At 37.5% G+C, this 26,132-nt stretch overlaps 1 protein-coding gene across 2 annotated transcripts in view; it reads right to left on the bottom strand.

Annotated features, from left to right (window-relative positions):
* CDK19 (cyclin dependent kinase 19) overlaps nucleotides 1-26,132 on the bottom strand; it is a 165,986-nt gene that overhangs the window by 118,346 nt on the left and 21,508 nt on the right. Inside the window, exon 2 of one of the 2 annotated variants that reach the window (XM_027602645.2) lies at nucleotides 6,067-6,128. The exons of the other annotated variant lie outside the window; for it this stretch is intronic. The gene's annotated coding sequence lies outside the window, so the exon portion shown is untranslated. The remainder of the gene's footprint in view (nucleotides 1-6,066; nucleotides 6,129-26,132) is intronic. 2 annotated transcript variants of the gene reach the window in all.

The following is a 26,132-nucleotide window of genomic DNA, read 5'->3' as shown; positions in this document are numbered from 1 at the left end:
ACCAGGCTCTGCATTCAGCGTGCTCTAAATCAATCAATCAATCAATCAATCAATCTAACCTTTAAAAAAAATAGAAGACAAAATTTGTTCTATTGCATTTTACTACTACAGCAGGAATTTTTCTTATATTTTTATATTATATTGTCAAATCACAAAATACTTCCTATTTTTTACCCTCTGTCTTTACCATGGTGATGAATCTCCCTGATCTCTCTCTCCCCTTATTATTCCTATCCATTAGACCAAGCTTTCCAGAAATTTTGTAACTCTTTAGTCTAAGGTCAAAGCTCTCTTCTCTGCATTCACCAAGCACAATTCTGTATTATACATATGACATTCATCACATACCACTTTGTATGGTACTTTTCCATAATGTATGATTTAGAAAGCATGGGATACGGAATTATACACCTGTTACACTAAGTCACACAGTTAATAAGTTACTTATACCCTCAGGTTACCAGTTTTTGCATCTGTAAATTGAGAATAGTAACAACATTGCACAACTGTTTTGAAGATAATTGATATCACATATGTAAGGTGCCTAGCACTGTGTCCAGCTATAAGCTCAATAATTGTCAGTTCTTGCATCAAAATTGTAAACTTTTCTTAGAATAATACTTAAGCTGTCCATGAATAGACATTTCAATTAGAATGCTTGGGAAGAGGGGCACCTGGGTGGCTCAGTCTGTTAAGTATCCAATTCTTGATTTTGGTTCAGGTCATGATCTCAGGGTTGTGAGATCCTGGGTGTGGAGCCTGCTTAAGATTGTTTCTGGGCGCACCTGGGTGGTGCAGTTGGTTAAGCGTCTGAATCTTGGTTTCCGCTCGGGTCGTGATCTCAGAGTCATGATCTCAGGGTTGTGAAATCAAGTCCCAGGTCAGGCTCTGCACTCAGAGCAGAGTCTGCCTGAGACTCTCTCTGGCCCTTCCCTGATACCTCTCTAAAATAAATAAATCTTGAAAGAAAAAAAAAAGGATTATCTCTCTCCTTCTCCCCCTCACCCCCAAAAAAGAGTGCATAGGAAGTGACACAGGAATATGAGTTTTTGGCAAATATCAGCAAAAATGGAACATAACATTTGAAATTAACATTTCCTATATGGATAATAAGTTTTCTGAAACAAGGTGTCATTATCATGTGTATCTTTGTAGCCATCACAATACCTAGCAACTAACAATCAAATATTTCATGGATTAATTGATTAGAGGACTGATGTTATTGGTTATCTCCCTTTTCTATCTCCTTTCTAATGGAGGTTTACGTAAGAGTCTAGAATTAAGTTTTTCATTCAACAAACTGTTTTGCCTATTGTAGTGCCTATTGAACCCTACAAGTGTTATAATAATATATTGAGGTAAAATCTTTGTTCTTTGGAAGTTGACAAGAGAATGGAGGAACTGAGTAATATGCACGGTTTCTAAATATAAGGCATTATATGAAAAACTACCTGAATCCCATGATTTAAAATACTTTTATAACCATCAATTTAATCCTATCTTTCTTTTTTTTTCTTAAGATTTTATTTATTCACTTGAGAGAGAAGGAGAGAGAGAGCATTAGCAATGGGGAAGAGGCAGAGGGAAAAGCAGACTCCCTGCTGAGCAGGGACCCCCACTGCGGGCCTCAATCCCAGGACCCTGGGTAGACATTTAATCATCTGAGCACCCCTAATCCTAACTTTCTTATAGAAATTTCAATGAGGGGAAGGAGGTCTCCTATGACCTAATATGAATAGTACATTACATCTCTTATACTACTGACTGGGATAATCTTTCGAGATTCTCATACTTCATGAAGAGAAACTAGATGGTTTTCCTGCTAAGATTAGGAACAAGGCACTCCTATTCAATATCACACTGGAAGTCCTAGCTAATACAGTAAGATAAGGAAATAAAAAGTATACAGATTGAGAAGAAAGAAATAAAACTCTTTGTTCACAGATGATATCATTGCCTTGGGAGAAAATCCTAAAGAATCAACAAAAAACTCCTGGGACTGGGCGCCTGGGTGGCTCAGTTGGTTAAGCGACTGCCTTCAGCTCAGGTCATGATCCTGGAGTCCCGAGATCGAGTCCCACATCCGGCTCCCTGCTCGGCAGGGAGTCTGCTTCTCGCTCTGACCCTCCCCCCTTCATGCTCTCTCTCTCTCATACTCTCTCTCAAATAAATAAATAAATAAAATCTTAAAAAAAATTTAAAAAAAAAAACTCCTGGGACAAATAAATGATTATAGCAAGGTTGCAGGATACAAGGTTAATAAACAAAAGTCAATTACTTTCTTATATACCAGCAATGAAAAGTTGGAATTTAAATTAAAAACACAATAACATTTACATTAGCACCCAAAAAAATGAAATACTTAGGTATAAATCTAACAAAACATGTACAAGATCTATACAAGGAAAACTGAGGAGAGAAATCAAAAAAGATCTAAATAAAGGAAGAGATATTCCTTGCATGTGCCTAAGAAGACCCAATACTGACAAGGTGTCTGTGTTTCCCAATGTGATCTATGGATTCAACAAAATCCCAATCAAAATCTCAGCCAGTTATTTTGTGGGTATTGACAAAATGTCTCTCAAGTTGACATGGAAAAGCAAAGGACCCAGAATATCCAACACAATATTGAAGAAGAAGATAGCAGAAGACTGACATTACCGATTTACTATATAGATTTACTCTAAAGCTATAGTAATCAAGATAGGGTAACATTCACAAAAGAATAGGCCAATAGATTAATAGAATGGAATAGAGAACCCAAAAATAGACCCACATAAGTACAGTCAAATAATCTTTGACAAAGCAACAAAGGATAACATTAGAGAAAAAAAAAGTCTTTCAACAAATGGTGCTTGAACTAATGGACATCCACATGCAAAAAAATTAATCTAGACACAGACCTTGCACCCTTCAAAAAATTAATTAATTAATTCAAAATGGAACATAGATCTAAATGTAAAATACAAACCAATAAAACTCCTATAAGATAATGGAAGAGAAAATCTAGACGACCTTGAGTTTGGAGATGACTTTTGACTAAAAATTAAAACTTCTGCTCTGCAAAAGACACTTAAGAGACTAAGAAGACAAGCCACAGATTGGGAGAAAATATTTGCAAAATATGTGTCTGTTAAAGGACTGGTATTTAAAATATACAATTCAATATTATTAAAACTCAACAATGAGGGGCACCTGGGTGGCTCAGTTGGTTAAGTGTCTGACTCTTGATCTCAGCTCAGGTCTTGATCTCAGGGTCCTGAGTTCAAGCTCTGCATTGGGCATGGAGCCTACTTAAAAAACAAAAACAAACAAACCAAAAAAACCCTCAACAATAAGAGAACAAATAACCCCATTTTAAAATGGGCAAAAGACATCTCAGCAAAGAAGATATGCAGATGACAAATAAGCATATGAAAAGCTGGTCAACATCACATGTCATTAGACGGTTGCAGATTAAAACACAATGAAGGGCGCCTGGGTGGCTCAGTCGTTAAGCGTCTGCCTTCTCCTCAGGTCATGATCCCAGGGTCCTAGGATCGAGCCCCACATCGGGCTCCCTGCTCGTCAGGAAGCCTGCTTCTCCCTTACCCCCTCCCCCTGCTTGTGTTCCCTCTCTCACTGTGTCTGTCAAATAAATAAATAAAATCTTAAAAAAAAAAAAAACACAGAATGAGATACCACTATACACCTATTAGAATGGCTAAAATCCAGAAGATCAAATGCTGACAAGGATACGAAACGACAGTAAAGCTCATTTATTGTTGGCCGAAGTGCAAAATGATATAGCCACTTTGGAAGAGTTTGGCAGTTTCTTACAAAACCAAACACTCTCTTATCATATGATCCAACAATTACACTCCTTGGTATTTACCCACATGAACTGAAAATTATATCCACATAGAAATCGGCACATGAATGTTTATAGCAGCTTTATTCATAATTGCCAAAACTTGGAAGCAATCAAGATATCCTTCAGTAGGTGAATGGATAAATAGACTATGGTATATCCAGACAATATGTTATTCAGCACTAAAAAGAAATGAACTATCAAGCCATGGAAAGGCATGAAGGAAGCTAAAATGCTTATTACTAAATGAAAGAAGCTAATCTCAGGCTACATGGTGTGTGATTACAACTATGCCATTCTGGAAAAGGTAAAATTATAGAGACAGGAAAAGATCAGTGGTTGTCAGGGGCTCAAAGGAAAGGAGCCAGGGATAAATGGGTGGAGCACAGGATATGTTCAGGGCAAGAAAATTATTCTGTATGATATCATATTGGTGAATACATGTGATTGTACATTTGTCAAACCCATAGAGTATCTACAACGAAAAGAGTGAACTTTAAGGTAAAGTGTGGATTTTAATTAATAATGATATAACAATACTGGCTCATCAATTACAGCAAATGTACCACACTAAAGCAAGATATTAATTATAGGAAGGGGAGGCAGTAAGGGGACTTACTCTCCGTACTTTCCACTCAGTTTTTCTGTAAACCTAAAACTGCTCTAAAAAATAGTCAATTATTTTTGAAAAAATACATTAAGAGCCATCCGTTTCATCACATCTTTCTCACAGAAACTGGGGGATGAGGACCTGGGGAGGAGAGTCTTTCTCTGCTTTGATAGAAGCAGAACTTTATATCTTTTATACTAGTGCTTAGAATAATCTATTGAGATTCTCAATTGGTAACAAAATATACCACACTCAGAATAGTTAAGCAAATATAAGGCTGTAGAGCCAAGTAGCCTGAAAATGAAGCATGAGCAGGCCTTCAAGAAATTACTTCCAATATACTGGTAAATAGATAATACCCTCCAACTGGCCACTGAAAAGAGTAAAAGAAAGGAGAAAGGACCTAAGAGGTAACATTGCAGCTAACCACAATAAACAGTCTGAAAGTCATCTATCTTCTCATTAACTATCTCCCAGTTAATAAAAGAAACTTCTCTGAAGAGGAGGAAGTGAAAGAAACAGTTAAACTCGGTTGATTTTAAGATGGAGTCTGTGTTGGGCACAGAACAGAAATTCAATAAATATATATCACCCTAATATATATATACTATGTTGACTTTGCATAAGGTATACAACCCGCGTATAAGGTATAATGTGCAGCCACTACAAATAAAATTTCCAGAAGACATAAGGAAACCATTCCTCTAATTCCCATTCAGATTTCTCTCTAAAAACTAGCCACATTATGAACTTTATGTCTAAGAATACATTTTGTTAGCGGCTATAGATCTTTAAACAAAACAAACAAACAACAACAAAAAAACCTCTCTACAAGTATCATCTGAAGAAAGTTCATAAATGGTTTTACAAGGTCACGGAAAGTGGTAGCTATAATATCTGGCACATATAAGGCAAAATGTTTCTATTTAAAAAAAAAAATCAAAGAAGCATTACCCAGGAAAGGTGTGTCACATTATTTTCTTAAAAAGTAACTCATTAAGAAGGTCTCTATAAAAACATATTTTACAAATATGTGGGATGTGTTTGTTTCTCTACTGAAACAAGAACTAACTTGAGAGAAGAGCATATTAACACATTCTGAAAAGAGAGGTAATTAACATACTGGAAACTAACATTTTTGGCACATGGGACCTACAGCAAGAATGTCTATCCTCTAGTCATGAGTCATGGACTAGGCTGCCTCTATTGTGAAGCAATCTTTCAGTAAAGGAGCAGCAGGGAAGAATACAACAGATGAATAATGACTTGGACAACTTCCCAGGAAGAAATCATCATGAAGCTAGGTCTGAGAAAGCTAGACAGTAGATACTACACATTATGCTAATGCTCTCTTTTCTTAATCACCCCTACTGTTCTGTTAACAGCAGAGGGTCACATTTAGTCTTTAGTTCTATCTAAAGTTTTCTATTTGGTATGGATTTTAATAATACTGAATAAAATTATACAAGTTGGCCTTAAATTCTGTGAATTATTTAATGTATCATTATAAATTATTTCTGATGACATTTGTGAAGAGTTCTCACCGGTCACATACCCACCCCAGCACACACACACAATGACACCAGAAGGCAACACTCTGCTTTACCTTCTGCTGAAAAGTCTGCTACCTCCAACGCTTGAGGTCCATACACGAAGCCCTCCTGGTATCTATGAACACAGCAGAGGCAAAAGGCAGAGAAGTTTATGTAGATTTAAAGTTACACTGCCCAAAACATAAAATGCCAAATGCCTATCACAAGTCTAAATATCTGTCAAGGAAATCGGATTTTAGATTTGACAGTGATCACATCAACAATATATTGATAATATTCAGAGTTCATTATATATTATGTAGCTAATTACGTGAAAAAAAGCAGAAGTGGAGCCTTAATTAATATATACTCTCACCAAAAGTGATTTATACTCTCTGAAATACTAAAAGAGAAACAAAGTATGAATTCATATGTAGTCAAAGTAACAATTTAATTTTTAAAATTATGTGAGAGATGGGGCACCTGGCTGGCTCAGTCAGTAGAGCATGTGACTCTTGATCTCAGGGTGATGAGTTCAAGCCCCATGTTGGGCACAGAACTTACTTAAAAATAAATAAATAATAAAATTATGTAAAGAGCCAATACACACATAAGGAATATAAAAGAAATTAAGTAGAAAAATATTCTTCACAAAATGGAGTGTGATAGACCCTATAGCTCAAGGTAAATTCCTTCTTAGGACATGAGATTGTTGGGGATATACAAGAAAAACAATTAGAAAGAGACCTGGAAGAGGACAAGGTAGAGGAAAAAGGGAAAAGTAGAACCGAAAAGATATTCTAATGCCAAGTCTGACAGTAATTTTGAAATGAGCAAGGTACTACATACGCTAGGCAGTAAGGGGCAAATCTTCCTTGTTCCAATATTATAAAATAAATATAAGCACGAAACATGAAAAGCTTTTCAGAAAACATCCATGTAAAAAATTAAGTATGTAATCAGGTAAAATATTTAGAACTCAGATTTCATCTCATTCTTTTCAAACGACAGGGATAAAAGACTGCAAAATGCAGCTCGGGTATGGAAACAGGAATCAGATAAATTTTACAAGCTATTAAATTTAAAAGAGGGGCGTATGTTATCTTTATGTAATATTTAGAAAACCTTAAAAATGTCATCAAATAATTAGGAAAGAAGAAACAAAGCACTGTCTTAAAACATGGTATGTCAAGAAAGAAACATAGTATTACAAAACATAGGCCCTAAAGTCAGGTGGCTTGAGTTCAAGTTCCAGATAAATCATTCTGTTGCTTTGCAACATCAGGCAGCTCACTTAATTTCTTAGTGCAACCAGAGTTGTTCAATGAGGCCTCCTTCACCATCTCACAGATTTACATTGAATATCAAAAGAAGTAAGATTTTAAAAATCACAGAATGCTATATTTTGTAAGAATTTAAATCAGTGCATTTGACTTAAATTAACAATAAAAGTGGTCATATAGGGCCACCTGGGTGGCTCAGTCGGTTAAGCATCTGCCTTCGGCTCAGGTCATGATCCCAGGGTCCTGGGATCGAGCCCCACATCGGGCTCCCTGCTCAGTGGAGAACCTGCTTCTCCCTCTCTCTCTGCTGCTCCCCCTGCCTGTGCTTGCTCTTGCTCTCTCTCTCAAATAAATAAAATCTTTAAAAAAAAAAAAAAGTGGTCATATAGAGGGAATGCAGAGTGCCAAGCCAAGGAATTTGGGGAAATGGATGAGGAAGGAAGCCCAAAGCAAAAAAGACTGAGCTGGCCAGAAGAGCCTAGAGTAGCTGTCAGGGCTAAATTGCAGCCAGAAAGGTCACCATCCCCAGGAGGGGGTTGTATCATATTACTAATTTAGCATTTTGCCCAGCACTATCTGCCTCAGATTTATCTTCCCCTAAATCCCAAAGCAATCTTATAGACTGCACCCTCCTCTAAAGTGCCACTTGGGACAGTCTAAACTAACTGACAGGATGTGAGACACAGGAACTACCTGCATGTTGCATATATTTCTAAAAACCAAACAGATAAAATTCCACCCGATAAAACAATAATGGCAGCAAAGTCTCCTATGGAATGTATGATGTGCCAGGTACAACTCTAAGAGCTCCACAGGTATGAGGTCATTCGGTCTTCATAACTCTGAGATATTACCCTCATTTCACAAATAAAAAAACTGAGACACAAGACCTTAAGAAACTTGCTTAAACACACACAGCCAGAAGCAGCAGATCTACAATTCAAACACATGACTTCGAGAGCCACACTCTTCATCACTGTATCATCCAGTCTACGGAATTAAAATCATACAAACCAGGCACTTATCTCTATGTAAGAAACCACACAATAATAAATATTCAATTTATTCATAGATGTTCAAATGAATTCAATGTAGTCAATCATGCTATATGGATCCTTCAGCATTTGCAACATTTTCCTGGAAAATTAAAATTCAAATGATTGTTGTACAAAATATGTTAAAAAATGGGAAATGCTTATGAGCCCAGTCATGAGTAAAATATATATATGGTCATACATAGCCAAATAACATTAAAATAATATTGGTGTTAGAGTAGCAAGACTGAGTTGGGGAGTGATTTTTGTTCCATTGTTTTTAAATTGCTGCCACGTGGGGCGCCTGGCTGGCTCAGTCAGTGGAGCATGCAACTCTCAATCTCAGGGTTGTGAGTTCAAGCCCCATGTTGGGTGTGGAGCCTACTTAAAAATAAATAAATAGGGACACCTGGGTGGCTCAGTTGGTTAAGCATCTGACCCTTGATTCGGCTCAGTTCATGATCTCCGGGTCTGTGGATCGAGCCCCACGTCAGGCTCCCCGCTCAGCTGGGAGTCTGCTTATCTCCCTCTCCCTCTGTCCCTCCCCCTGCTCTCTCTCTCTCTAAAATAAATAAATAAATCTTTAAAAATAAATTGATTAATTAAATTGCTGCCATGTGATTATATAACTCACTCTTATAAACATTTTATAAGCTTAAAAAAATTCAACACAATGAGATACTACCACATGCCCATTAAGATGGTTACTATCAATTTTTTTTAAAGGATGGAAATAAGTGTTGGTGAGGATGTAAAGAAATTGGAACCCCTGTGTACTGTTGGTGAGAATGTAAAATGGTGCAGCTGCAATAGTAAACAGTATGGCAGTTCCTCAAAAAATTAATAGAATTACCATATTATCCAGCAATTCCACTTCGGGGTATATAGCCAAAAGGATTCAAAGCAGGGATTCTCAAAAAGACATTTATATGCCCATGTTCATAGCAGCATTATTCATAACAGCCAAAAAGTGGAAGCCACCCAAGTCTCCACTGACAGATGAATGGATAAACAAATTGTGGTATTCTTGGGGCATAGCTCCTGTAATCTCCAGTGATGGACGCACCCACTTCACTGGGCAAATCATACAAGCCTTAATGAAGCACTTGCAAACTTCTTGGAATTATCATTGCCCTTATCACCCTCAATCATCAGGCAAGGCTGAAAGAACTAATGGGATCCTCAAACTTAAAACTTCTAAACTTGCTACAACTACTGGACTTCCCTGGCTAAGCTATTGCTTTTGACCTTACTGACTGTTCCCAGTATCCCCTTTGGGAAACGAATTTATTCCACACAAGAAAATCACCAACAGATCAATGTCTACTAGCATACCACCTTCTGCTAATCCCTTGTTACTTCAGGTGTATGATCAACTACTATAAGTCTCTAATGTCTCACGCTCAAGCCTATTATCAACAGGTTAAGAAGCCATCCCAGATCCCAATTCAAAGGATCCTGTTGGTCACAGTCTAGAGCCTGGTGATTGGGTATTCCAGAAACATCCTCAGGGGATGGCAGCCCTCAAACCTCATTGCAAAGGATCTTACCAAATGCTCCTGACCACTGACACTGCTGCAAAATTAAAAGGCATTGAACCTTGGATACACATCTCACAGAAGGCTCCACCAGACACCTGCTACTGTACAGACACTGGAGACCCCCAAATCAATTTGACGAGGAAGAGCAGTAGTTGACATCAAGTTAGACTGTTTCCAGCCAAGACAATGAATCAAGACTTCATACTTTAGTTAACTAAACATGAAACTTTCTCCTTTTCCTTTCCTTTCCTCTGGCATTGGCCTGGAAAGATAACGCCCTCATCTTTATCTCCCAGGCCATTGCTAGGGGAGTAACTTCTGGAAAGTAGAGCAATCTTTTATATCAGGCTAGGAGAAAATCTAACTGTGCCCCTCATTTTTTTACAAGCAAAATGAGACATCTCACTGGTAGGGTCCCCTCAACTTACACTGTTGATTTAAAAAGGACCTACCAGGAGATACTCATGATTCAGGATCCACTGCTTTGACAGGTCCCTATTTCCCTGGTTAGGGATAAATGTAATGAAGTTATTATCAAGAACTTCTCCCTAATTCTTAAAATTATTGCAAAAACTGCTGCTAAAGCAATAGCTGCCCCAAAAAAGATCCTTAGACTTTCTAGCCAAAGTTGTTCTTAATAATAGGATAGCTCTTGATTATCTTTTAGCCAAGCAAGGAGGTGTTTGTGTTACAGCCAACACCACCAGTTACAGCAGGATTAACATTTCTGGGGAAGTTGAAACTTAACCACTAAGATCACTGAGCAGGCCACTTGTCTATAAAAGGTGACTCCTTCAGTGGGTCTTTCTTTGACCTATATGATTTTGACTTGTTTGAGTCTTGGGGACCATGGCTCCAAAACGCACTCCAAACATTGGAAATTATCCTGTTTACAGTAATCATAATAATCTCCCTGGCAAACTGTATTGTCACAAAAGCTTTAAATTAAATGACTGTTTGCAGCCACTAACCACCAAGCAAACAAAGAGAATGACTGACTTAAAAATTGCAAACCTTAACTTGTTACTTGTGAATATCACAGAGATTAGAAAAAAACATCATGACCTATGGATGCCGCACAAAGAAATGGTAACAACTGTGGGAACTTTCCAGGGCAGTAGCTGAGAGTGGTGCTAATGCCTTAAATTTTGAGCACATCTCTCAGTTAAACCAAGTGCCTGATCGCCAGGGGGTAATTGTTAAAAAATCACAGGGGGGCACCTGGGTGGCTCAGTTAGGTAAGCAGCTGACTCTTGATTTTGGCTCGGGTCATGATCTGAGTCGTGAGATTGAGCCCTGTGTCAGGTTCTGTGCTTAGCAGGGAGTTTGCTTGAGGATTTTTCTCCCTCTGTCCCTTTCCCCTTCCTCACACATGTGCATGCACCCTCTCACTCTCTAGCGCTCTCTCTAAAATAAATAAACAAATCTTAAAAAAAAAAAAAGGAAAGAAAAAGAAAATCACAGGCCCCAAATGGCATCACTTAGTTTAAGGCCCCAAGTCAGTAAACCAGGGCTTAATACCAGATCTAACTGTAGTCTCGACCTCCAATGTCTTTTTTTTTTTTTTTAAGATTTTATTTATTTATTTGGGAGAGAGAGAGAGGAGAGCAGGAGGAGGGCAGAGGGAGCGGGACAGGCCGACTCCACGCTGAGCACAGAGCCCAACAAGGGCCTCGATCCCAGGACCCTGAGATCATGACCTGAGTTAAAGTCGGATGCTTAACCAACTGGACCACCCAGGCGCCCCTCAATCTCCAGTGTCTTAACTGGTCAATTAAAAATTTTCTAATCATCACCAATGAGGTAATATGTGCCATGGGCTTTCTCTATCCCCCAAAGGAAGATGAGGTAATCTGTATAATAAGACCCTCAGCCCATTCCCTTCAGAGCACGTGATCTTGCCTGAAACTGTCCTTTCTTCTTTTTTTTTCTTTCTTCTCTTTTGCTTATAACTTTCTTGCCCCACACTCTTTCCTATAAAAACCTTCCATTTTGTTCTACTCCTTAGAGTAACTCTCTACTTGCTAGATGGGATGCTGCCTGATTCATGAATCATTTAATAAAGCCAATTAGATCTTCAATTTTTTTTCTGACACATACTAAAAACATAGATTAACCTTAAGAATATGCTAGATGAAATAAGTAAGTCACAAAAGGACAAATACTGTGTTATCCTACTTCTACTGAGGAACCTGTAGTAGTAGGCAAATCCATAAACATAGAAAGTAGGATGGTGGTTGCCAGAGGCTGGGGGAAGGGGAGAAATGAGTTATTCTTTAAAGGTACAGGGTTTCAGTTTTGCAAGATGAAAGAGTTTTGTGGATGGATGGTGGTGATGGCACACAAAAATATGAATGTACTTAATGCTACCATACACTTAAAAATGATTAAGATGGGGGTGCCTGGGTGGCTCAGTCGTTAAGTGTCTGCCTTCAGCTCAGGTCATGATCCCAGCATCCTGAACGTTGGGCTCCCTGCTCTGCGGGAAGCCTGCTTCTCCCTCTCCCACTCCCCCTGCTTGTGTTCCCTCTCTTTCTCTGTCTCTCTCTGTCAAATAAATAAATAAAATCTTTTAAAAAATTAAAATAAAAAATAAAAATGATTAAGATGGGGGCACCTGAGTGGTGGAGTCAGTTAAGCATCAGACTCTTAATTTCAGCTCAGGTCGTGACCTCAGGGTCATGAGATTGAGCTCCACACTGGGCTCCATACTCAGCACAGAATGTGCTTAAGATTCTCTCTCCCTCTCGCCCTGCCCCTCCACCTGAGGAGGAGAATCTCAAGCAGACTCCCCACTGAGTGCAGAGCCCCACAAGGGGCTCAAATCATGACCCTGAGATCACGACCTAAGCTGAAACCAAGAGTCACTTAACCAACTGCGCAACCCAGGCACCCCTACCCCATTTTTTAAAAAGTAATATGTGCTAAGTGTATAAAGTTTAAAGAGAAGTAAAAAGAAGAAAAATAAAATCATTCATTATTTCCTCTCCCAGAAAAAATACATTGTAAATCCCCTTTCAATGTGTATTATTACCCAGTTGAAAAAGTCATGCTATATAGTTTTTTTAATGTAATTCCTATTCATGCCATCCTTATCAGCGTTAATCCTCTTTAGCAACAAAATATTTAATTTTATGAAAAGCTTAGTTGGAAAGAATTTAACTCAAGGGTTAAAATAATTAAAGCATAATTTTTGCTCCCAGAAACTTGAACAGAATGTTATCAAAATAATGGCTTCAATCCTCTAGTTTTCCCAGCAGAATAGCTTCTCTACTTAGTAACCAAACACATTCTTGCATTTCAAGATTATCGATGAAATCTCTTCTTTAAGACACTGCAAGTGTTACTACTTAACTGTTGTACTAAATTGGTCTCCCCACCTCCATTCTCAATCCTCTTTGTGGCAGACACCGCTGGCTGTCTACATACCCATTCTCTCTTTTCTCCTCAGTAACAGACCCTGGCTTTATTCTGGATGGCATTCCCCCAGGTAAAAGTGCACCCTTTCCAGCCTTCCCAGCTGCTATGATTAGTCAATGAGCTGGAAGTGGAAGTCATGAATGTGACTTCCAGAAAAGCTACTTCAAGGGAACTCACTTAGCTGGGAGGGTGTCCGTTTACTGGGACATGATGGAGAGCACTATAGTAGTGATTTTGGACTGCAAGGTAATAGAAGCAATGCCAAAGGACAGTGAAGCAAACAGAAGGAACCCAGTCCCTGATGATCCCAGCTTCATCATACAAAGAACAACTTATAGGCTTCTCATACCACCCTGCCTTTGCACGAGCTGCTTGCAATGTCCTTTTCCAGAACCTTTCTCCACCTGTCCTTCAAGTCTCAGCTCTTCCAAAGAGTTTGCCTGCTGCACCTGCCACTGACACAGGCACAGACAACACTTTCACGCACCAAATATGAATAGACAGTCTTCCTCTTCTATGTTCACCTTTTCTGTGCAGGTCCTATAGTATTTTTCAATTATAATGTAACGTTGGTTTTCTTATCTGCCTTTGTCACTTAAGTAAAAGTCCCTGAGGGCAGAAACCATCAGTAATTCTTTGGCTTTCCATAGTCTTTAACACAGGGTCTAGAGAACACAGAAGTATTAAGTAAATGTGGGGTAAATGAATGAAGTTCAGAGAAACAGTCATTCTTAAGCCCTTCAAAAATTTCATATCCTCAAACTTTTTTTTTTTTTTTTGGTGCAGCAAAGCAAAGTTTATTGAGTGACAGTAAAGTTTATTGAGCAATAATACAAAGCTCCTGAAGAGGGAGGGGATCCAAGAGGGTTGCCTATCCTCAAACATTTAAAAGCACACTGTTGCCTTCATTTCAAATCACAAAAATTCTGATATCATGGAATATATCAGAAGACATCAGGATTTTTAGCCAGTCAGTAACATTGTACTTAATTTCCTAAATATAAAATATCATTTCTCTTCCAAAACAAGCCAAGTATCTTGAGTGGATAAGTAAATCTATATAAGTAAACAACTTGTGAGGTGTTCAAGAGAAAAAAGCAATAGAGAACATTTTCTCTCTTTGCAAGACATCCCTCTAACATATTGAGAAATATTTATGTGCCAAGCATTATACTAGGCAGTTACAAAACAGAATAATGAGTTCTTTGAAAGAGAAAAAGCCCCAAGAAACTATGAGTGCCTCTATCCTCATCTCCACACAATGACAAGGCTTAAAGGAGATGGCCTTTAGAGTTGTTTTTTTTTTTTATTTTTAGAAGAGAGACTTTAATTTTCCATTTTTTTATAAACTGGTTTGTTTTTAGGTACGACAGAAGGAGCCAGTGTCTTTTAGTGCCTACTATGCAGCACTGTACCAGGTTCCAAACATACATAATTTCAACTAAGCTTCATAAAAGTTCTGTGAGATAGTTCTTCACCTCATTTTAAAGGCTAAGTAGTACATGATCTGTGAAAGTTAAACAGCTAGGATCTGAACTCAGAAATGTCTATCTCTAACAACTGTTGTCCATTACATACTAGCTCTTAAATTCTTGGATATAAACATAAAATATAGGAACCAAGAGAAAGTTATCAATAAATAATTCACCAGTTAACTAAGCTTTAATATGCTTCATCACTCTTTACAACATTTTGGTTGGGTGCAAGGAAATAATGAGGAAAAAAACTGACTTTAAAGAGCACCTGGCTGGCTCAGTCAGTAGAGCACACAACTCCTGATCTCAGGGTTGTGAGTTCAAGCCCCATGCCAGGCATGGAGCCTACTTAATTAAAAAATAAATAAATAAATAAATAAATAGTACAACTGATAGAACCAAACATATTTCCAACCTCCATCCCAAGTGCTTACACTAGCTGTCCTGAATTACTTGCTATTGTGTTTCTTTTTATCATAATTTTATACATTTTGCTTCTTCTGTGTAGAATAGAGATGTAACAATAATTTTGAGTCTGTTCCTACTAGTCAAACTGCCTCATACTGGTAGTTATGATTAGGTCTGTAATCTAAGAAGAATAAACTCTCATTTACCTCATTTTGCACACACTATTCCTAACTGTAGCCTACAGTCCCACAGCTAGACCAAGACACTAAATTCCTTCCTTCTAATCAAGGAAACTGATGTTTTTAAAAGGATAAAATAAGATGATGCTTTGTATCCATGGCCTAGGAGATGATATGGGAGGAAGACAATGCAGAGTACTAAATCTGGGAGGGGAATGGAGGAGTACAGAAAAATAAAGCAAGGACCCTGGATAAATTTGCAGCATAATTTTTCAGAGTACAAGACCTTTATCTGAAGTATTATAAATTTTCTTATCAAATAAAAGCATAATAAAGTGAAACTTGAAAACAATGGGAATATCCATATTACTTTCCCTCCTCCTTTTAGTATGAAAATTCCAAAGTTGGCCACTTTTTTAAAAGCACATAATTGGCTTTGCATTCCTTCAGTTTCTTCTACCAAATAACAAGTACCAACAATCAAATGGAAATTAGAGACCATGTAAACTCTTCTTTTGATTATAAGTTACATGTAATTCTCTTTCAAATCATATAAAACACAGAAACAAAACCCAGTTTTTAAAAATACAAACCAAACACATGGAAAAAAAAATCAAAATATTCCTTTCATTTGATTGTGTAATTGGGTCAAATGAAAGCAGCAAACAGCGCTACCCAATAGAGATTTCCACCTAAAGAAAAAGATAGGGGGGCGCCTAGGTGGCTCTTTTGATTAAGTGTCTGCCTTTGGTTTTTGTTGTGTTTTTTTTTTTAAAGCGAGAAAATAATTTTATTTTATTTTATTTTATTATGTATGTTAGTCCCCATATAGTACATCATTAGTTTTTTGGGTTTTTTTAATTTTATTTTGTTATGTTAATCACCCACCATACATGACATCATTAGTTTTTGATGTAGTGTTCCATGATTCATTGTTTGCGTATAACACCCAGTGCTCCATTCAATACGTGCCCTCTTTAATACCTATCACCAGGCTAACCCATCCACCCACCATCATTAGTTTTTGATGCCTTTGGCTCAGGTTGTGATCCCAGAGTCCTGGGATCAAGCCCCACATCAAGCTCCCTGCTCTGCGGGGAGCCTGCTTCTTCCTCTGCCTCTTTCTCTCTCTCTGTCTTTCATGAACAAATAAAATCTTAAAAAAAAAAAAAAATTTTTTTAAAGAAAAAGACAGGTAAAGAGTAACAGGGATAAAGACAGTTCAATAGGTTACAAAGTTGAAGAGCAAATCTAAGGATTTTCATACTTTTTGTGCTACATTATACAGTTCTATTAAAAAGAACAAAATTATAATGTTCTTAGCTGTAATAATGGTATTATGGTTATGCAGGAAGATGTGCTTATTTTTAGGAGATGCATGTTAAAATATTAAAGGGTATAGAGTGCCATGTTTAATCCTACCTGAAAAAGCAAGAGAAGTTAGCATTAGTGACCTAAGTCTTTCTCACCCGGGAATGAATGCCTTAGCTCCATAAACCCCCCCACCCGCCATTAACCAACCAATCATCTTTTAATTAACTGGATACTGAAGATCCTTCACTGTGTCCCAGAACTCCGAGTCTATGCTAACACTGCATTACTGTGAAGATGACAATGAGCCAAAGTTTCACACCATAAATTCTACAGCCTTGTTTCCAGTGATGAGAAACATAGCAGAATCTGGTGAAAGCAAGATCCTACTCAGAGTCAGACACCTAGACAGCCCTTAATTCAGAGTCAAAGAACCTCTGCCAATAACTTGCCCAAGTGCCCCCTTTACCCCACTCCAATCCCAGTTCCTCAGAATAAAAATGTAAAGACTGCAACAAGAACTTTGTGAAATGTAAAAGTTAGGCTACAGTTACACACCAAAACAGAAGCTGCTAACCTTAACTAATTCAAGAGCGGAACAATTAGTAAGAGAAAAGGGCATGATATAATATATAATAGCTCTTATCTGTCAAAATAGAATTGAATTCTTATTTTTACCCTCCCCTTCTAAATAAGCCTGGAAACACAGGATAAAAATAAGAACAAAGGACACACTTTCCACTCGAATTCTGCCATTGGCAAAACTATTTTTCCTTTTATGCCCCCTTCAAATGACCCCACAATTTGGTCCCAAGTTCTGGAAAATCCACTCAACTACCATCCTGGCCACTTCACTGGGGGATCCTTCAGCCCATTCATCCAACTAGTCAGAATCCCATCTATCTCCTAAATAGCCCTTGAACTGTTACCCCAGTCTTGCCCTTTGTCTACTCTCATAGCTGCTACTAAGAAACAGGTCCTCATCATTTCTCACCTGGACCTACGAGCCTCATACTTCCACTCTCACACTTCTGGTCCTTCTCCACCATCCACACCAGTACAAAACTCATCATGAAATTCCCCACTGTGAGGCTACACACCTAACTGTTGGCAGTGGAGAGCTCTCCTGAATGCCTACATTTTATATTAATTGTCTGCATTTTACAACAAGTATGTGTTCCTTTTACTATCAGGAAAAAAAAAATTGCTATTTCCATTTGGCGAAATATTAGAATCTATTTCATTTGGAATCCATTACTCTATGTCTCCATCAGGTTAAAGGCCAAGTTCTGAAGCCAGGCACACAATGATCATGCCATGATGATTTCAACTTAACTTTGAAGTGGTTCAGAAATACATAAACACATTTACAGAGAAAGCAAACATAGCAATCTGTTAACTATTTAATCTGGATCTGGGGATGGCAAACTACAGCCCAGGCCAAATCCAGCTGTGCCTGTTCTTGTAAATAAAGTTCTGTTGAACACTGCATGTCCATTCATTCACCAGCTGTCTATGGCTGCTTACTCACTACAACTACAGAATTGAGAAGTTGTGACAGAGACTATATGGCCTCCAAAATCTAAAATATTTACTCGCCCTGTACAGAAATACAGAAAACACTTGGCCCTTTACAGAAAAAAAAAATTGCTAACTCCTGGTCTAGACAGTGGATATACAGGTGATCATAATAGAACCAAGTCTTTAAAATACCCTGTATGTTTGAGATTTTTTATAATCAAAAGTTGGAAATACATACAATTTTATGCATGAGTTTTTTGATTTCTCAAGAAAACAGATGAATACAGAAACAGATCATTGAGACAGAGAGCGTGACACAATCATAATACTGATATGATACTGCAAAGAATTATTATGCAGGTTTTAGTGCAAAAGGAACAACTTTTTAAACCAGTAATTCGGTGATCTCTATTTTCAAACACAGCTACCCTAGTAGGGATTTATCCTATAGAAATATGCAAGTGTGAGAAGACCACTAGTGATAGCAGTGCTTGTTATCTGCTAGACCCTGTTGCAAGCACTTCACATGTCATGCGGTCCTCACAACAACCCTACGAGGTAACTGCTGCCATTATCCCCACTTTACAGATGAGAAATCTAAGATGCAGTTAATTTGCCCAAGTCAAACAACTACAAAGTGGTAGAGATGGGATTATGAATCCAGATAATACAACTTCAAAGCCCAATATTAATTGCCATACACATTGCCCATTGAAAAAAGCACAAAGGAAATGAATGTGAAATACCCAAAAGATGAATACAAGAATTGGCTCAACCTACTTGGAAAAAGAGTATGGCGATATGTTCCTAAATTTGAAACAGGCATACGCTGTGATCCAACAATTCTGCTTCTAATTATTTATTCTAAAGGGATAATCAGACAAGTGGGCAAACATACTATGCATTATTTAGTAAAAAAACTACAAGCCACTTAAATATTCATCAATAGAGAATTAATCATATTAAAATATTGCCAGACAATGGAATACAATAAAACAAGATGATTATATAGATCTATATTTGCTAACACATTTAACCTCATAAAGCATTTAGATTAAAAAATAAAATTGGGGCACCTGGCTGGCTCAGTCAGTAGAGCATATGACTCTTGATCTTGGGGTTCTGAGTTCAAGCCCAACGCTGGATGTAGAGATTACTTAAAAATAAAATCTTTGGGGCATCTGGGTGGCTCAGTCTTTAAGCGTCTGCCTTCAGCTCAGGTCATGATCCCAGAGTCCCGGGATGGAGCCCCACATTGGGCTCCCTACTCCGCGGGAAGCCTGCTTCTCCCTCTCCCACTCCCCCTGCTTGTGTTCCTACTCTCACTATCTCTCTCTGTCAAATAAATAAATAAAATCTTAAAAAAAAAGGAAGGAAATGCACTCTCCCTCTCACACTCCCCCTGCTTGTGTTCCCTCTCTCGCTGTCTCTCTGTCAAATAAATAAAAATAAAAAATAAAAAATCTAAAAGAATAAAATAAAATCTTTTAAAAAAAGATGAAAATTACATATTTAAAATGATCTGACTTTTGTAAATTGTTTTCCTAACGGGATATGTGTGTGTTTGTGTACACACCACAAATGGATGAAAAGATGTCAGAAAGGAAACGCACTGGGGCACCTGGGTGGCTCAGTTGTTAAGCGTCTGCCTTCAGCTCAGGTCATGATCTCAGGGTCCTGGGATGGAGCCCCGCATTGGGCTCCCTGCTCCGCGGGAAGCCTGCTTCTCCCTCTCCCACTCCCCCTGCTTGTGTTCCTACTCTCGCTATCTCTCTCTGTCAAATAAATAAATAAAATCTTAAAAAAAAAAAGGAAGGAAATGCACCAAAATATTAATTATCATGTAATGGTGGGATTTTGAATATTTCTTACTTTCTCCCTTATACTTTCCTTACTAATTATTTTTGCAGATTGTATAGCTTTTATAACTATTTTAAAAACCATAGTCAATTTAAAATATTTGCTCTTTAGAGCTCAATAATCACCATTTCCTTATTAATAACATGCATAACCATTTCCTTGTTTATAATATGCAGTGTATATTTAAGAAATTCAGAAGAAAAAAAAAATTCAGAACAATTTGTTCTTAAGGACTTCATGACACCCCAGAAATAAAAAGATACTAAAAAAACCAATGATTATCAAAATTTCATGTTAAAAAATTAATGGTAACAGGATTAACACATATATTTCTTATAGTATAAAAGCATCATCTTCTTTAATCCTCACAACTCATAAGTAAAAGACACCATCCCCATTTACAGATTTTTATTTTCTAATCCTTTCCAGTTCCTCCCAAGGCATAAAAAACTTTTTATACACATTTAGAATTTATCAGGCTCAAACAAGAACTGAAACCTCCTCCAGATCTCTGAGTTTATTACTTCTTTCACCTCTATACTATGTATTTACCACTCATCTTACTAAACTAAAAACCACTTCTCTCTCTGGCTCACTATTTGGCCTTCAAAATTCAATTATCATGGGATTTCCCTATACTGGAAAGGTTTCCCAAGCACCCACACACTCATGGGTCAGTTCAGTGTCCCTCCTAGTTACCCACACAGTATTCTGTGCATACCTATATAAAACGATTCATAGCCCTGTACTGTAATCTATTTTATTTTTTCTCTAGATGGTAAGGAAAGGAACTATGGTTTTTATTCTTATACTACTAATTCCTACATAGGGTTATTCAGTCAGTGCCAAATAAATGAGTGAATGGTGTTGCTAGTTACGCCGTATATGTCTAATTTAGCCAAATACACTCTAAGTCCTAAAAGGCTGGAACCCTGTCACATGTCCCCATCACTGAAAAAAAGAAAACACTGCCAGACCTAACGGTAAGAACTGAAACCACAAAACCCTTAGAACAAAGGAGTAAATCTTTGCAAGCTTAGATCAATCAACAGTTTCCCACTGTAAGCAACAACAAAGGACATAAACTGGACATTATCAAAATTAAAAACTTTTATGCTTCAAAGGACACCATGGAGAAAGTGAAAAAACAATCCACAAAATGAAGAGAAAATATTTGCAAATCATAAGTCACATAAGATCCTAATATCCAGAACATATAAAGAACTCTTACAACGAACAACAAAAAGAATAAAAAGAAAACCCAATGAAAATATGGGCAAAGGACTTGAATAGACATTTCTCCAAAGAATATACACAAATGGCCAAAAAGCACGAGAGGATATTCAACATCATTAGTTATTAGGAAAATACAAATCAAAACCACAATGAAATGCCAGTTCACACCAACTAAGATGGCTAAAATAAAAAAAACAGACAAGCAGCACCTGGGTGGCTCAGCTGGTTAAGCATCCAACTCTTGATTTCAGCTCAGCTCACGATCTCAGGGTTGTGAGACCGAGCCCCAAGTCAAACTCTGCACTCAGTTGGGGAGTCTGCTTTAGACTCTCTCTCCCTTTCCCTCTGCCCCTCCCCCCTCTCTAAAATAAATGTCTTTTTTTAAATAAAAATAAAAATTTAAAATAAAAAAATAAAAGAAGGATATGCAGTTGACCTTGAACACAGGTTTGAACTACATGGGTCTGTTTATATGCAATTTTTTTTCAGTGAATATACATATACTACTGAAAATGTATTCTCTTTATGGTTTTCTTAATAACATTTTCTTTTCTCTACCTTATTATATGAATATTGTATACAGGGACACCTGGGTGGCTCAGTTGGGTAAGTGTCTGCCTTTGGCTCAGGTCATAATCTCGGGGTCCTGGGATCAAGCTCCGCATCGGGCTCCCTGCTCCATGGGGAGCCTGCTTCTTCCTCTCCCTCTGCCTGCCACTCCTCCTGCATGTGCTCACTTCTCTGACAAATAAATAAAATCTTTAAAAAAAAAGAGTACTGTATATAAAACATATAAAATATGTGCTAACCGACTGTTTATATTATCAGTACAGCTACTGGTCAACAGTAGGCTATTAGTGGTTAAGTCTTGAAGGAATCAAAAGTTATATGTGGATTTTCAACTACATGAGGGTTGGTGTACCTAACCCCAGCATTGTTCAAGGGTCAACTATATTCACACATTGTACAACATGGGTGAACTTTGAAAATACTATGCTAAGTGCAAGAGCCAGACACAAACCACATATAGTAGGATTTCATTTTTATGAAATGTCCAGAATAGACAAATCCATACAGACAGAAAGTAAAATAGTGTTGCCAGGAGCTAGGAGAATGGGGAAATAGAGACTGACTGCTAATGGGTACAGGGTTTCTTTTGGAATGATGAAATGTTCTAAAATTAGATAGGGGTAATGATTACACAACTCTGAACATACTAAAACCACTAAATTGTCAAAAAAAAAAAAAGCCTCTGCCAAGGTGGACATGAATAAATATTTCACTGATGAAAATGGCAGTACTTATCAATCAGTATCTTAGAAAGTTTAGAGAAAAGTGCATCCCAACAAATGATAATTAATTTGCCTTCATCCAGTCTCTTCATTAAAGATTATGGATGATCCATAGCTCCAAACCGTTCTCATTACCTTTATATTAGACTTCTTACAGGTAAGAATGTTGGGTAGGAATCAGAAAATGACAGAAATATACCAGATACTGAAATATACCATGTGATCTTAAGGGAGGCATTAATATTTCTGGACTTGTTCTAAGGCAAGTGATTTGAACAAGATATAGGATTCCACGAAGTTCTATAAACACTTACGTTGTGTTTTTATTTCTACCTATAAGTACATCAGAAAATTTTTTTTTTAAGATTTTATTTATTTAGAGAGAGAGAGCATGAGTGAGCAGGTAGAGGGGTTGAGGGAGAAGGAGAGAAAGAATCCCAAGCAAACTCCATGCTGACTGTAGAACCAATGCAGGACTTGATCCCCCAAACCCAGAAATCATGACCCAAACCAAAACCAAGAGTCAGTCGCTCTACCAACTGAGCTACCCAGGCACACCAGGAAGAAATATTTTAAGTTTTTAATTAAATTATATAAATCCTTAAAACCCCTACTTTATTCAGATCAATATAGTAATACTAGGAAACACCAGTTCACTTTGATGTTTCCTAATGGTAGTCTCCATTTTAAAGTCAAATAGTTTAGCACATTTTGATTTATGTATTCTCTCCTTTTCACTTTTATTTTTCACTTTAGAAAATTCCCCCCTCAGAAAACCAAAATTTTAACTAAATATCTGTTGATCACAGTGCTTTTTATAACAATAAAAAGTTACAAAAAACATAACCATCAATCAATCGAGTAACTCGGTAAACAAATAATGGTACCTCCATACAGTGGACTATGGTCCCTAAAAATAAAGACAGTGATTTTCTGGGGAAGGAAGATCAGAAAGCAGACTTTTTACCCATACCCTCAAGAATAACTGCATTTAATTAATGATATTATTGATGGAAGAGTTGTACATGTAAATGGTACAGATTTTCTTTAAAAGAAAACCATCGCTGGGGTGCCTGGGTGGCTCAGTCATTATGCATCTGCCTTCAGCTCAGGTCATGGTCCCACGGTCCTGGGATTGAGCCCTGCTGAGCAGGGAGTCTGCTTCTCCCTCTCCTTCTGCTGCTCCCCCTGCTTGTTCTCGCTCTCTCTCCCTCTCTCATTCAATAAAAGATTTTATTTATTTATTTGAATGAGAGAGAGAGAATGAGAGATAGAAAGCACGAGAGGGAAGAGGGTCAGAGGGAGAAGCAGACTCCCTGCCAAGCAGGAAGCCCGATGCGGGACTTGATCCCGGGACTCCAGGATCATGACTTGAGCCAAAGGCAGTCGCCTAACCAACTGAGCCACCCAGGCAAAAAAAAAAAGAAAACCACTGCTGGAAAAGAACATTAAATGAAGTGGAAAAAATATCCATTAAATATTTTTAATGGAAAATTCAGGTTATCAAAAATCATGTAGAATACAATGATTCTTGAAAACATATAGAAAAATGTACACCATACCATTCATAGTGTTCATCTATGAATTATTTTACTTTTCTTTGCTTATCTTAATTTGTTTCCAGCTTTTAGATATAACTGACATATAACACTGTATAAGTTTCAAGTACACAATGTGATGATTCATGTATGTATTGGGAAATGATTGCCATGGTAAAGTTAGTCAACACATCCATAATCTCATAGTTATAATTTGTATGTGTGTGTGCTTATCTTTACTTTCTAACTTTTCTTAAACATATTCTATTTATAATAAAAATTTTTAATCTGGGGCACCTGGGTGGCTCAGTCAGTTGAGTGTCAAACTCTTGATTTCGGTTCAGGTCATGATCTCAGGGTCATGGGATCGAGCTTTGCATCGGGGTCCACGCTCAGCATGGAGTCTGCTTGTCCCTCTCCCTCTGCTCCTCCTGCTAGTGCTCGCTCTCTCTCAAATAAATTAAATCTTTTAAAAAAATAAAAATTTTTAATTTAATAAAATATAAGGGTCTCCTCTTTCATCTGTTTTATTTTGAAGGCTTAAAGTAAAATAGCCTGTTACAGATTTTTCTTTCCTAATACAATAAAGTTTTTTATAACAATTCCTGTAACATTCATTTTATAACAATTCATGTAAATGGGCAAAAAATTCTAGCTTCCTACTGACCCTAAGAAGATTAATCCTTACTCTCAAAACTAAGGTGACTATAATTTTTACTCAGTACCTACACTTTTTTATTTGCTAATTTAATCTTTAGGGAAATTTACCATGGAAACCCCCTTAATATATTTGGAGAATAAATAAACCAATACTTTGCTGGGGACTTTTATACATTATTTTTTTTTTAAGATTTTTAAATTTATTTGACAGAGAGAGACACAGCGAGAGAGGGAACACAAGCAGGGGGAGTGGGAGAGGGAGAAGCAGGCTTCCCGCGGAGCTGGGAGCCCGATGCGGGGCTCGATCCCAGGACCCTGGGATCATGACCTGAGCCGAAGGCAGAAGCTTAACGACTGAGCCACCCAGGCGCCCCTACATTATGGTTTAATTACTCCTCACAGCAACCACATGAGACAGTAATTTATCGTCATACAAATTTTAACAGGTGGGGAAATTAAGGTTCAGAGTTATTACCAAAATTCCGAAGCTGGAGAGTACTAGCTCAGATTTGAGGGGTTCCAGTTCCAAGGTTTCCTGATACCACAGTTGTGCTTTTCATTTATATGTATATTTATTGAGAATCAGAAGCAAAAAGCCCTCAGGGAGAAATGACATTCAAATAGTTCTTTAAGAAGGAATAAGCTTTATTTAAATCATGTGGACCCAAAAGTATTTTGTTTATTCAAATGCCTTTGTAATGGAAAATGTTTTTCTGATAAAAGTACTGAATTTACAACCCCAATTAACTAAACAAAGAAGCTTAGTTAGTTGGCCTAGAGCAAAGATCACATGTAAAATTTAACTTGACTAAATTCTGTTCTCAAGTCCCAAAATTCTCTCGTGTGTACCTACCGTATGTATAAAAAGTTCCCATATCATATGGCTCTACTTAAAAGCCCATCTTTATCCATCTAAATTTTAAACCTTTATATGGACTTGAGGGTCTACAAAATTTGTTGTGGTTAATTATGGAAAATCTTTATACAGTGTGGAAAACAGTAACAGTTCACAAATTGAATTTATCATTAAGCACTTGGGTGATAGCTAAACAAGACAACAGGCCCAAAATGGAATCACTTATGCTAAGCCTCATATCACCCAACCTAGCTCTATTTAATTAGTTTAGGCTCTCCCAGAAATGGAAACTTGAACAAATCAAGAATCTCCTAATCAGCATTAGTTAGAGATAATCTACCTGACAGACTCCTGCCATGCTCTAAAGGAAAGTAACCTTGCCAAAACCAATCTGCTTTTTTGTCTACTAGAACTTTCTTGTTCCCTCTCCATTTGGCCTATAGAAGTCTTTCATTTTTGTACAGCTCCTCAGAGCTCCTTTCTACCTGCTGGACTGGATGCAGCCCGATTCATGAGTTGTTAAATA

Source organism: Zalophus californianus, chromosome 7 (assembly GCF_009762305.2).
Source record: "Zalophus californianus isolate mZalCal1 chromosome 7, mZalCal1.pri.v2, whole genome shotgun sequence".
Classification (NCBI taxonomy): domain Eukaryota; kingdom Metazoa; phylum Chordata; class Mammalia; order Carnivora; family Otariidae; genus Zalophus; species Zalophus californianus.
The sequence above is the reverse complement of the archived record's forward strand: the minus strand, read 5'-3'. Positions and strand labels throughout refer to the sequence as shown.